This window comes from Ursus americanus, chromosome 4, assembly GCF_024610735.1.
Source record: "Ursus americanus isolate L20-20 chromosome 4, mUrsAme1.1.p, whole genome shotgun sequence".
In the NCBI taxonomy this organism is placed as follows: domain Eukaryota; kingdom Metazoa; phylum Chordata; class Mammalia; order Carnivora; family Ursidae; genus Ursus; species Ursus americanus.
In genome coordinates this window covers 5414823-5425013 of record NC_142130.1, presented here as the reverse complement: position 1 = coordinate 5425013, position 10191 = coordinate 5414823, and the positions used below count along the sequence as shown (strand labels likewise).

The following is a 10191-nucleotide window of genomic DNA, read 5'->3' as shown; positions in this document are numbered from 1 at the left end:
TCCCGGATCTCCCGGGCTCAGTCTGGTTCCAGTGAGCACCCCGGAGTTCTGTGAGAAGTCTGGTCGCGCGCGTTCCCCAGCTCAAGGTCTCAGTCTGCTGTCTCGCAGGTGCTGGTCCCTGAGCCCACCCGCTCCCCCGTGCAGGTGGCTACCGCTTCCCGGGTGCCCAAATGCGGCGGCTCCCTCCCCCTTCCATTTATCTTCCGATATCTGTGCGCGGTTTCATGGCTCCCCGCTTCGTACCTCAATACTCAGAGCTGGAGATGTTCATTTGTAGAGATCCAGATGTATCTTCCTGTGTCTCAGGCTGATTCCGTGGATGTTCAGGCTGGTATGGTACCTATCCAGCTCGACTCAGGGGACTGGCTGAAAAAGGGGTCCCCTACTCCTCTGCCATCTTAACTCAATTCCGAAATCCAATACTTGTTGACCACCTGCTCTCTGTCAGGTACCACTCTTCACCCCAGATGCCTCAGGGAAGACCCTTTGTGGAGGGAGCTGCCTCTGTAACTACAAGGCATGAAAAGATTACCTTCTGACAGTTCTCTCCCTGAATTCTGAAATTACGCAGCTTTTCAGCTGTCTGGTTAGTTTGTTGTTGTTCTTCTTTTTTTTTTTTTTTTTCAAAAGTTCCTGTGAATTATTTCTTGTAGAAAGTGGTCACTTTTCTGTTCATACAGTTGCTGTTATTCTTTTCTTCATTCTCCAGTTGAGTTTGTAGGTATTCAGAATGGTTTGATAGCTCTCTAGCTGAATTCCTGGGACCAGATGAAAACTAGGTCTTCTGCTCCTCCGCCATCTTGGACTCTCAATCTCCAGGTCTGTTTTTCTGTTTCTCTCTTTTTTTCCTTGTTTTATTCCTTAAATCCACATATGAATGAAATCATGTGGTATTTATCTTTCTCTGACTGATTTGTTTCATGTAGCACTATATCCTCTAGGTCCATCTGTGTTGTTGCAAATGGCAAGACCTCATTCTTTTTAATGGCTTTTTAATGGAATATATATAATTTTCCACTATATATACAGTAGAATATTAACACACACACACACACACACACACACACACACAACACCACATCTTCTTTATTTATCTATGGATGGACACTTAGGTTGCTTCCATTTCTTAGCTATTGTAAATAATGCTACAATATAGATGGGGTGCATGTATGCTTAAAAATTAATGTTTTCAGTTTCTTTGGGTAAATACCCAGAAGTGGAATTATGTACTGGAAAAGTCAGCTACATCACCTGATCTTGAAAGTAGTTGCTTTACAAAGAAGAGATACTATGGTGCTTAGGACATAATGCGTGTTCACCAGCCCCTGGCACCTCATGGGTGTCTCCTGTGTGCCCGTGTGTGCCCGACTGTTTTGAGATTCATAAATAGATCCCCTTCAGTATACCCCGGAGACCCTAGGCACTTTTCAAACTGCTGCTTCTGTGCTGTATCTTTGTTATGCTGGCTCTTTAAGCGCAGGGACTCAGTTTCCTCTAGTCCTTAGGCTCTCTCAGAGCTAAGCCATCTGATTTTTAATTTTTACCTAGAGTTAAGCCCCATTGATTGTAAAAACTAGAGAAGTTAAGCTCCACTGGTTTTCACAGACAGTGTTATGGGGCTCATCATCTCAGTGCAGGTCCCCCGTGCCTGGAGTGCCTGGTGTGGTGTCTGATCCTCTCACTTCTCTGTGCCTGTGATTTTTGTTTGTTGTTAGTGTCCCAGGAGCTTGATTCCAGGCCGCGTCTCTGCCCCTTCCTACCCTTTTCCACTTGGCTTCCTCTCTATGATTAACTGTGGAAAGTCTGTTCTGCCAATCTTCAGGTTATCTTCAGTTAGTTGTGTTAATGTGGTTGTTATCTTGGTGTGTCCATGGGACAAGGAGTGCTCAGGATCCTCCTACTTCACCTTTCCAGAACTCCCCTGGATCTGATCTTCACTTTCATGTTTTCAAAAATCCATATTTTTTTTTAATTAAATGCCAATTCTTTGTAGAACGCATCCAAATTTCAGAGATAAGGATTTTAGAAAGTTAAAGTCATGTATAATCAATCACATTTTACTATATTAATTCTAAAAAGCTAGGCATTTGTTCTTAAAGATGTCCTTATGTGCATATACACAGAATCATACTACTGATTCTATTCTGCAAAAAATTGAAAGATTTGGTATTAATTTATATTTTGGTTATTTACAATTCTTTGTCATTGCTGTTGTGTACTAGTGCACTGAACATGTAAATATATATCAACACTGGGCAGGTAAGCTGTGGCATTTCCTTTTGGTTATGATAATATGAATTTAGCCCTCTGTTTAGGGTTAGGGGTCTGAGGCACCTCTGTTCTTGTCTATACTTGGACATTTTAAATTCTAATAAATATTTATTTCCACTCTCACCAATCATGCATAAAAATTCCCATCATAAGGACTTCTTTGAGCATGCTAGGATTAATCTTTATATTTTTCTTTTTCCAGTTTTTTTGGGGGGTTTGTTTTAGCCAATATGTTAAGAAAGAATGATAAAACAAAACAAGACTTTTTTTTTAATTGCATTTTCTTAATGATTGGTGAGGTTGAATATTTTTAGATAAGTTTAATTTTCAATTGTTGTTACTTATTTGTATATTTTTCTATTTTTTAAATTGGAACTCACATTTTAGAGTTAGTGCACTAACATATTTTAGCATAAGTAATCTATACTCTTTATGACAATATTGCCTCTTTTCTCCCATTGAACTGTGTCAGCTGAAGTCAGCTGATAATAAGTCAAGAAATCCTGAATTTTAAAAAATAAGGAAAAGGAGAAGAGTGAACAAAAATCACCCATTTATTTTTATTACTCGGAGAAAATGATTGGTAATTTCCTTTTAGTGCATTATCTCTGAGTCTAAAGCAATTCTGTCTTCACCTTCTATAATTGTGATTATATGGATCATATGTTCTGCATCTCAAATATTTGTTTTTTAAGGCCCACACATTACGTGGTCAAAATATAAAAATGCCTGGAAGCTCCTTGTAAGTCACATCCATTGCCATTCCCTTCTGTGATTGTCCTATTTTTCTGTCCAATTCTTATTTATTTTTCCCCATTATTGTCCATATTCTCCATTAAGGGCCCTTGTAACAGAGCCTCCTAGCATCACTCCCATAGTGTTTCTTTTTGGCTACAATACCCGGCTCATGCCATAACCCTCAGGATGCTCATTTCTGCTTGACCTGGCTGCCATCAAGTCTATTCTTGACTACATAGCGTCCCTGGTGATTCCACTAATATATGCAGTGGAGGCTTGTGCCCAGGCTGAAGCCCAGGCATGACTGAAGTGGCAGGGAGAAGTCATGACATAAAAAAAATGGTTGTCAGTGATGTGGGGCCTGGAGAGAGCTTGGTGGTAGCAGTGCAAGGGGGGACCCATGGTATTCCATTCACAGGTGGAATAAGCATCAATAATGCTTGGTTGTGAAAAGGAAAAGTAGTTTACAAAATCATATAAGGGAAAAAATTAATATTAGTTGGCTTCCTGTGAAATTGGTATTTGACTATTTTTTGATCTATCAAAGTACCAATTTCATATGGTTCAAACTAATATATATTTTATATATTATATATATGTATATATTATATATATATATATATATATATATATATATATCCAGAGATCAACAATCTGTTGCTTTTTTAATTTCTGTTTTTCTAGCTTAATTTAAAAAAAAATGTTTTCTGTACATTTCCTTGTAAACTGCTCTTTGTAAATAAAGGTTTATTATTTAAATTTTCATAATTTTGTACATATAAGGTTGAATACCTTTCCACTTTGAATATACTATAGATAATTCCTTGTTATTTGAATTTAGGTTACTTCCATTTTTTCCCTTTTTATAAATAATTGTATAACATTTGCCCAGTAGCTAAATATTTTGGCTTATCTGTTGTTTCTACCTTAAGAAAAATTTCTTGTAATATAAGTCTTAGTCCTAAAGCGATTTAAAGATATTTGATATGTATTTTGAAATTGTGTTCTGGAGAAGTTTTATGAATTTGACTGTGAATAATAAAGACTGTTTCCTCATAGCATAACTGATGATATATTATTCATTTATTCTTACATAATAGCAAATCCATATTGTTTTACTTACATTTCTTTGATTGCTAGTGAGTTTGACTATTCTTCATATGTTGACTATTTAGATTTCTTATTCCGTCCAAGTTTTTATGTGTTTGTTCATTCAAAATTTGGTTCATCATTATATTTAATAACTATTTTCCCACATTTGTCTTTTTTTCTAAAAATAGTATGTAGAAGATTACATTTTTTAACCTGAAGGTGTCCATTTTTTTCCGCATGATTTACACATGAGGGGATATGCTTAGATTTTTCTCACACAAAGGATTATGTAAAAATAAGCCTATATTTCTTCTATTTTTCCATTTCTTTTATTATTTAAATATTCATTAAAATGCATTTGATATACTGTTGTAAGGTCAGGAATTTACTTCTACCAAGTTTGGTTAGTTATGTCAACACCATTTATTGATAAATTTATCCTTTCTGTAGTGATTTGATATGATCTTTCGATAGACTCGTAATAGATCTCTCTCTTCCCTCTGGATTACTCTGTTGCATTCTTTACTTTGCAGCTACTGTCAACTCTTCAAGGTACTAATATTATTTCACTGTTCTACTTCAGTGGCTTTCTATCACTTCTAAGATATTGACCAAATTCTTTATACAGAGTAGAGGACTCTACCTTGATCAGACCCTTGCTGATCTTTTATTTATTCCAAATTGTTCTGTTTCTTCATTCTTAAGAGTATTTCCCATGTTTTTCTTCTCGGTAGATCACTCTTCCTACTCTTCCTCACTTATTTAACTCCTACTCATCATTTAGATCTTAGCACAAATGTCTTCTTCCAGATCACAGCAGATGGCACTGCTATGAGCTCTTATAATTCTCATACCCTTTGTTCTTTTCTTCAAATAACTTATTACCATTATAATCATATAGTTATGTCATTAGTTATTTAATGCCTAGCTTCACGACTAGACTACAGACTACATAAAGACAGGGCATTTATTTGTCATGAGCATGCTATAAAGGCGCACACATGAGTTGTGTCTCTCCACAATGTCAGCTTTATTCAGTCATAAAGCAAAATTAAATCACAATTATAAAGCAGGTTCAGGATTCCAAACTCAATGACATTTCACCATGCGATTAAACTTGGCTTCTTACACAGCACACAGAGCAGGACAGAAGACAAGCCACACAACAAACAAGATAACAGAAGGGTGTAGGAAGTTAACGAACCAAACACAAAGTCATTCTGTGGGTGCACAATTGAGTTAAGACCTCCCTCTCCTCTGGGTCAACTCTGGCCACTTACTGCTTCAAGTTCAAGCAGTGAAGGATCTCCATTCTGTTCAGAGATCAGTCGGGCAGAGCGTTTCATGGCAGTTGCCTTTTCTTAAGTGGTCAGACATAGTGGGGTCAGGTCTGAAGAGTCTGACAGCTTATTGCCAAGATCCTTCAGTTTTTAAAGGGATTTAATCAGTTTGGGGTCTCTGCAGACCTCCTCTGGTTTTGCTCCTTATCAGTTCTGGGGTGTCAGCTGACATTGGTCCTGGCGATATCTCCTAGCTACAGTCCCTTAACTGCTTGCATCATTGCTTGACACATGCTCCTTCTTGACATGAGGGACTCTGTACAATAGTATTCCCCAGAATGTGGCACAGTGCCAAGTATGTAGGTCTTCATGATAGCTGCTTAATCAACATTTATTGAATGAATAAACTTTCTATGACTTTTTCAAGGGACTTTTGTGACAAGAGTGAAGTTTTTTCTTTAGTGTCAGAATTTGAAACTCAATGACATCTGTTTCTTTCAATAGCTCTGGTGCATCCCTTTATAATTATTTTTATTTGTCCCTTTCAGGTAACACAAAGTCAATGAATAAATCAAATTACTCTTCAGTGTCTGAATTTGTGTTGCTGGGACTTTCTACCTCTAGACCAGTGCAGCATTTTCTCCTTGCCTTCTCTACAGTGTTTTATGTAACAATTGTTGTGGGAAACTTCCTTGTTGTGTTTGTAGTGACCTTTGACCCTTAACTTACGTTCTCCCATGTACTTCCTTTTAGCTAATCTCTCATTCATTGATTTGTGTTTTTCTACCTTGATAGTACCTAAGATGATTCATGACCTGTACTCTGGGGACAAAACCATATCCTTTCAGGGATGTGTCATCCAGATATTCGCCCTTCATGTCCTGGGTGGATCAGAGATGGTGCTGCTTGTTGCCATGGCCCTGGACCGATATGTGGCCATATGTAAGCCCCTCCACTACCTGACTATCATGAGCCCACAGATGTGCATTTTACTTCTGTCTGGTGCTTGGGCTATTGGCTTCATTCATTCGGTGGCCCAGTTAGCTTTTGTTGGCCACTTGCCTTTTTGTGGTCCTAATGAGATAGATAGCTTTTACTGTGACCTTCCTTGGTTTATCAGACTTGCCTGCACAGACACCTACAGAATGGAATTCGTGGTTACTGCCAACAGTGGGTTCATTTCCATGGGCACCTTCTTCTTATTACTTATGTCCTATATCTTCATCCTAGTCAGTCTGTGGAAACGTTCCATATGTGGTGGTTTGTCTAAGGCCTTTTCTACTCTGTCAGCTCACATCACCATGGTGGTTTTGTTCTTTGGACCATGCATCTTTGTTTATGTGTGGCCATTTCCCACCGTGTCAGTGGATAAATTTCTTGCCATTTTGGACTTTATGATTACACCCATTCTGAATCCTGTTATCTACACACTGAGGAACAAGGACATGAAGATGGCAATGAAGAGGCTGCGTAGTCAACTCCCGAGTTTGAGAATGATCTCCTAAATAACTCACAGGAGCACAAATTACTCTTTGCATTTTCAAACAACTTCAACTAATACAGATTCTTAAATAACTATACAAAATTTGAGGCTGTTTTTTTCTAAACTCACCATTTTTTAATATTCAGAATAGATCACTAATTATGAAAGTATATGGAACTATCAGTTAATTCTCTATTTAACAAGTTGTTTGACAACTGAATTAAAGTCCCAAGAAAAGTTTATGGGAAGTTGATAAAAAAGCACAGATTATAGACTTAGAATCTGCTGAAAGTATGACCTCAGACATTAATTAGACTGTCTGGATTCAAACTGATCAATTTAGAGCTAATATATAGAAACTTTTGAGGGAACTATGAAATATACAGCTTTCCTTCAATTTAAACCCAGGATATGAATAATTCAATTTTATTTTTTCTGAAAGAAAAAATATATGAGAGATGATTTAAACTCTGGAGGAAAAAGGAACAAAGAGGGAGAGTGAGGTAGATAGAAGTAATAAGGAAAGATTGAAATACATAGGTGGGAAAACAAGAAGGAGAGCCTCAGAGATAGCATGTTTCATGTATTTGGCCTATGTCTATTACTCTCACCCTTGCTTACCTCAATTCCATGGACTGAAGCCACCTCCAGTTGGCCTAGGGCAGGGAAATTATATATATATATATATATATATATATATATATATATATATATATATATATATACACACACACACGTATATATGTATATACACACACATGCATACATATATAATCTTTATTATACATATCTAATATTTATATTATACAGATTTACATATCTTATTGCACAATTTTTGAACTTCTGACTTAATGTCTATGACTCAATAAGCAGATAGATACTAATCTGATCTTTTCATGATTGATATCATTATTGAGCAATTACTTTGTCCACATTGTTTGTTGACAGTTTTTCCTCTAGTAACAGGTCTTGTATAACTCTTTTCTTAAGCTCAAGCTATGGGTCTCAAGTATATGTGTGTGCGCGCGTGTGTGTGCAGAATCTGTAGAAATTGCGAAACTAATTTAATGTATGTTTTGGTTTGATAACAAGAAAACCAAGCCAAATTCACTGCTAGACTATGAAAGGACTCTACATCCTGAGTATTTGCAATTCTTTCTGGTTATACAATCAGTAATATTTTACATTTTTCCTGTATTGTTGCTTAATATTTATGTTTGCAATGGATTCTTACTGGGTACATTAAATTGAAAAGGACAAACATTAAGATAGATTTCTGAGTGAGGAATCTGCCATATTCTTGAGGCTAGTAGAAAAAGGGAGAAGACTAAAGTTCTAAGCTCAAAAATTCTGAAGGACAGGGCACCTGGCTGGCTCAGCTGCAGAGCCTGTGACCCTTGATCTCAGGATTGAGTTTGAGCCCCACATTTGGGTATAGAGATCCCTTAAAAATAAAAAATCTTAAAAATTCTGAAGGGCAAAACTGAACCACCTAAAATCTTTCAGATTGAGAAGCAAGAGATCCATTAGAATCATAATTAAAATTTGGAAGGGATATATCCAAGGAGGAGGTATAAACCAGATGTATACTAAGTCTTTTAAAAACTACAATCCGATTCAAAGAAGCTCAGTACTTGATTGGAGTGAGGTGATTACACTTTAACTTTTTATGCCTGATAGATGAAACAGTAAGGAGTTTCTGGAGGAATATATAATGTCAAATCTATAAGATTTTTTATACACAATGCCTAAAACACATAAAATAGGAACATGCAAAGAAGCAGGGATATATGCCTCATAATTAAGGGGAAAATAGTTAAAAGAAGAACACAGAGAGCTCAATTGTTAAGATTAGTAGAGTATAAAATCACTATTTTAAAGAAGAACTTAAAGAGTTGAAAAAAATTGAGAAAACAATAAAAATTTTAACAGAGAAATGGAATATCTAAGGAAGACCCAAATGATATTTTAGAACTGAAAAAGCAACATAAAGCTATGAATTTAAGTGGGCTCACAAACAGTGAACACAGAAGAATCAGTGGACTCAAAAACAAGTCAACAGATAGCATCCAGACTGAGGTACAGAGATATAAAAGACACAAAAAAACTAAGAACATATACACACACGCACACATAGAAATAATAATTATTGTAAATAAGGTTCATGTTTCAGGTGCTCTATTTGGGGATGTTACAAAGTACACAAGACCATGTTGCTTTTAAAAAACAGTATGAAATTGGAGCCTACTCCTCGGCCTGGCCCTTGGCCCTTGGAGCCCATTGCCACCGCCTGTCTTGAGGGCCAGGGCCCGCGTGCTCGCCTGCAGCACTGGGTGGGGCAGCAACTGCTGGAGGCCAGCGTGGGGAGGATCAAGGTCTCCCAGGCAGCAGCAGAGCTGGAGCAGTATCGCAGGCAGAATGCCTGCAAGGATGCCCTGCTGGTAAGTGTTCCAGCTGGAAGCAATGCCTTCCGAGAGCCCAGATCCTGTGCATTATTCTAAAGGCTGTAGAGGAGAAGTTTGCTGAGGAATGCTTTTCAGTGCAAAGCGATGAATGCCTTCAAGTCTCAAGAAAACGCTTTTCTCCAGCCAAATGACTTTCATATATTTTAGACCTTTCCTGTGGCTTTGGTCCTGTAGTCAAAATTCTACGGAAATTGATGAGTTTGTACTCAGATAAGGAAACTGGATGAAGGAGTACACTTTAAATAATAATGGCCTGATTCTTTTGGTAAAGTGTTTTATATTTAAGATCAACAAAAGTTTGGGGCACCTGGTGGCTCAGTCTGTTAAGTGTTTGACTCTTGATCTCAGCTCAGGTCTTGATTTCAGGGTGGTGAGTTCGAGCCCCATGTGTACAAGTAGTCATGAGATTCTTTAAGAAAAAAAAAATGATACCGCCTAATACACCCCTTTCATAAAGGAATTACTAGTGTTTTTATACCCAGAATATTATGTTTGTTTTATTTACTGGATGTTTCCATTTTGGGAAGGAAACATTTTTGTCTGTTAAAAAGTTGAATATTTGTAATTTGTTGTTCCTAAAGTTTTTATACCCTAACAAAACTTGTTCTTTTTTCATGAATTTACAGTTTCTAAATGAAGACAAGCAAGTACAAAACTGGGGGAAGAATAGGCTTTATTAATCAAATCATGTCTTGATTTTTTTTTAAATGAGAAGATTGTTTTATTTGTAACACTAAGGGAGCTGCGTCTTAGCAAACTTGTTTGGAAAGATTCATGTTGTGTTGGGTATTAGATTACCTCATCCTGTGTACAAAGCAGACTTGTCTCTGTCTTCTTAAGTACCTCTACTTTACAGTTGTGG

General features: G+C 37.1%; 1 pseudogene; it reads left to right on the top strand.

Moving 5' to 3' along the window:
* Window positions 1–5928: 5928 nt before the first annotated feature.
* On the top strand, window positions 5929–6886 carry LOC123784861 (olfactory receptor 4F6-like; annotated as a pseudogene).
* The last annotated feature ends 3305 nt before the right edge of the window (window positions 6887–10191 follow it).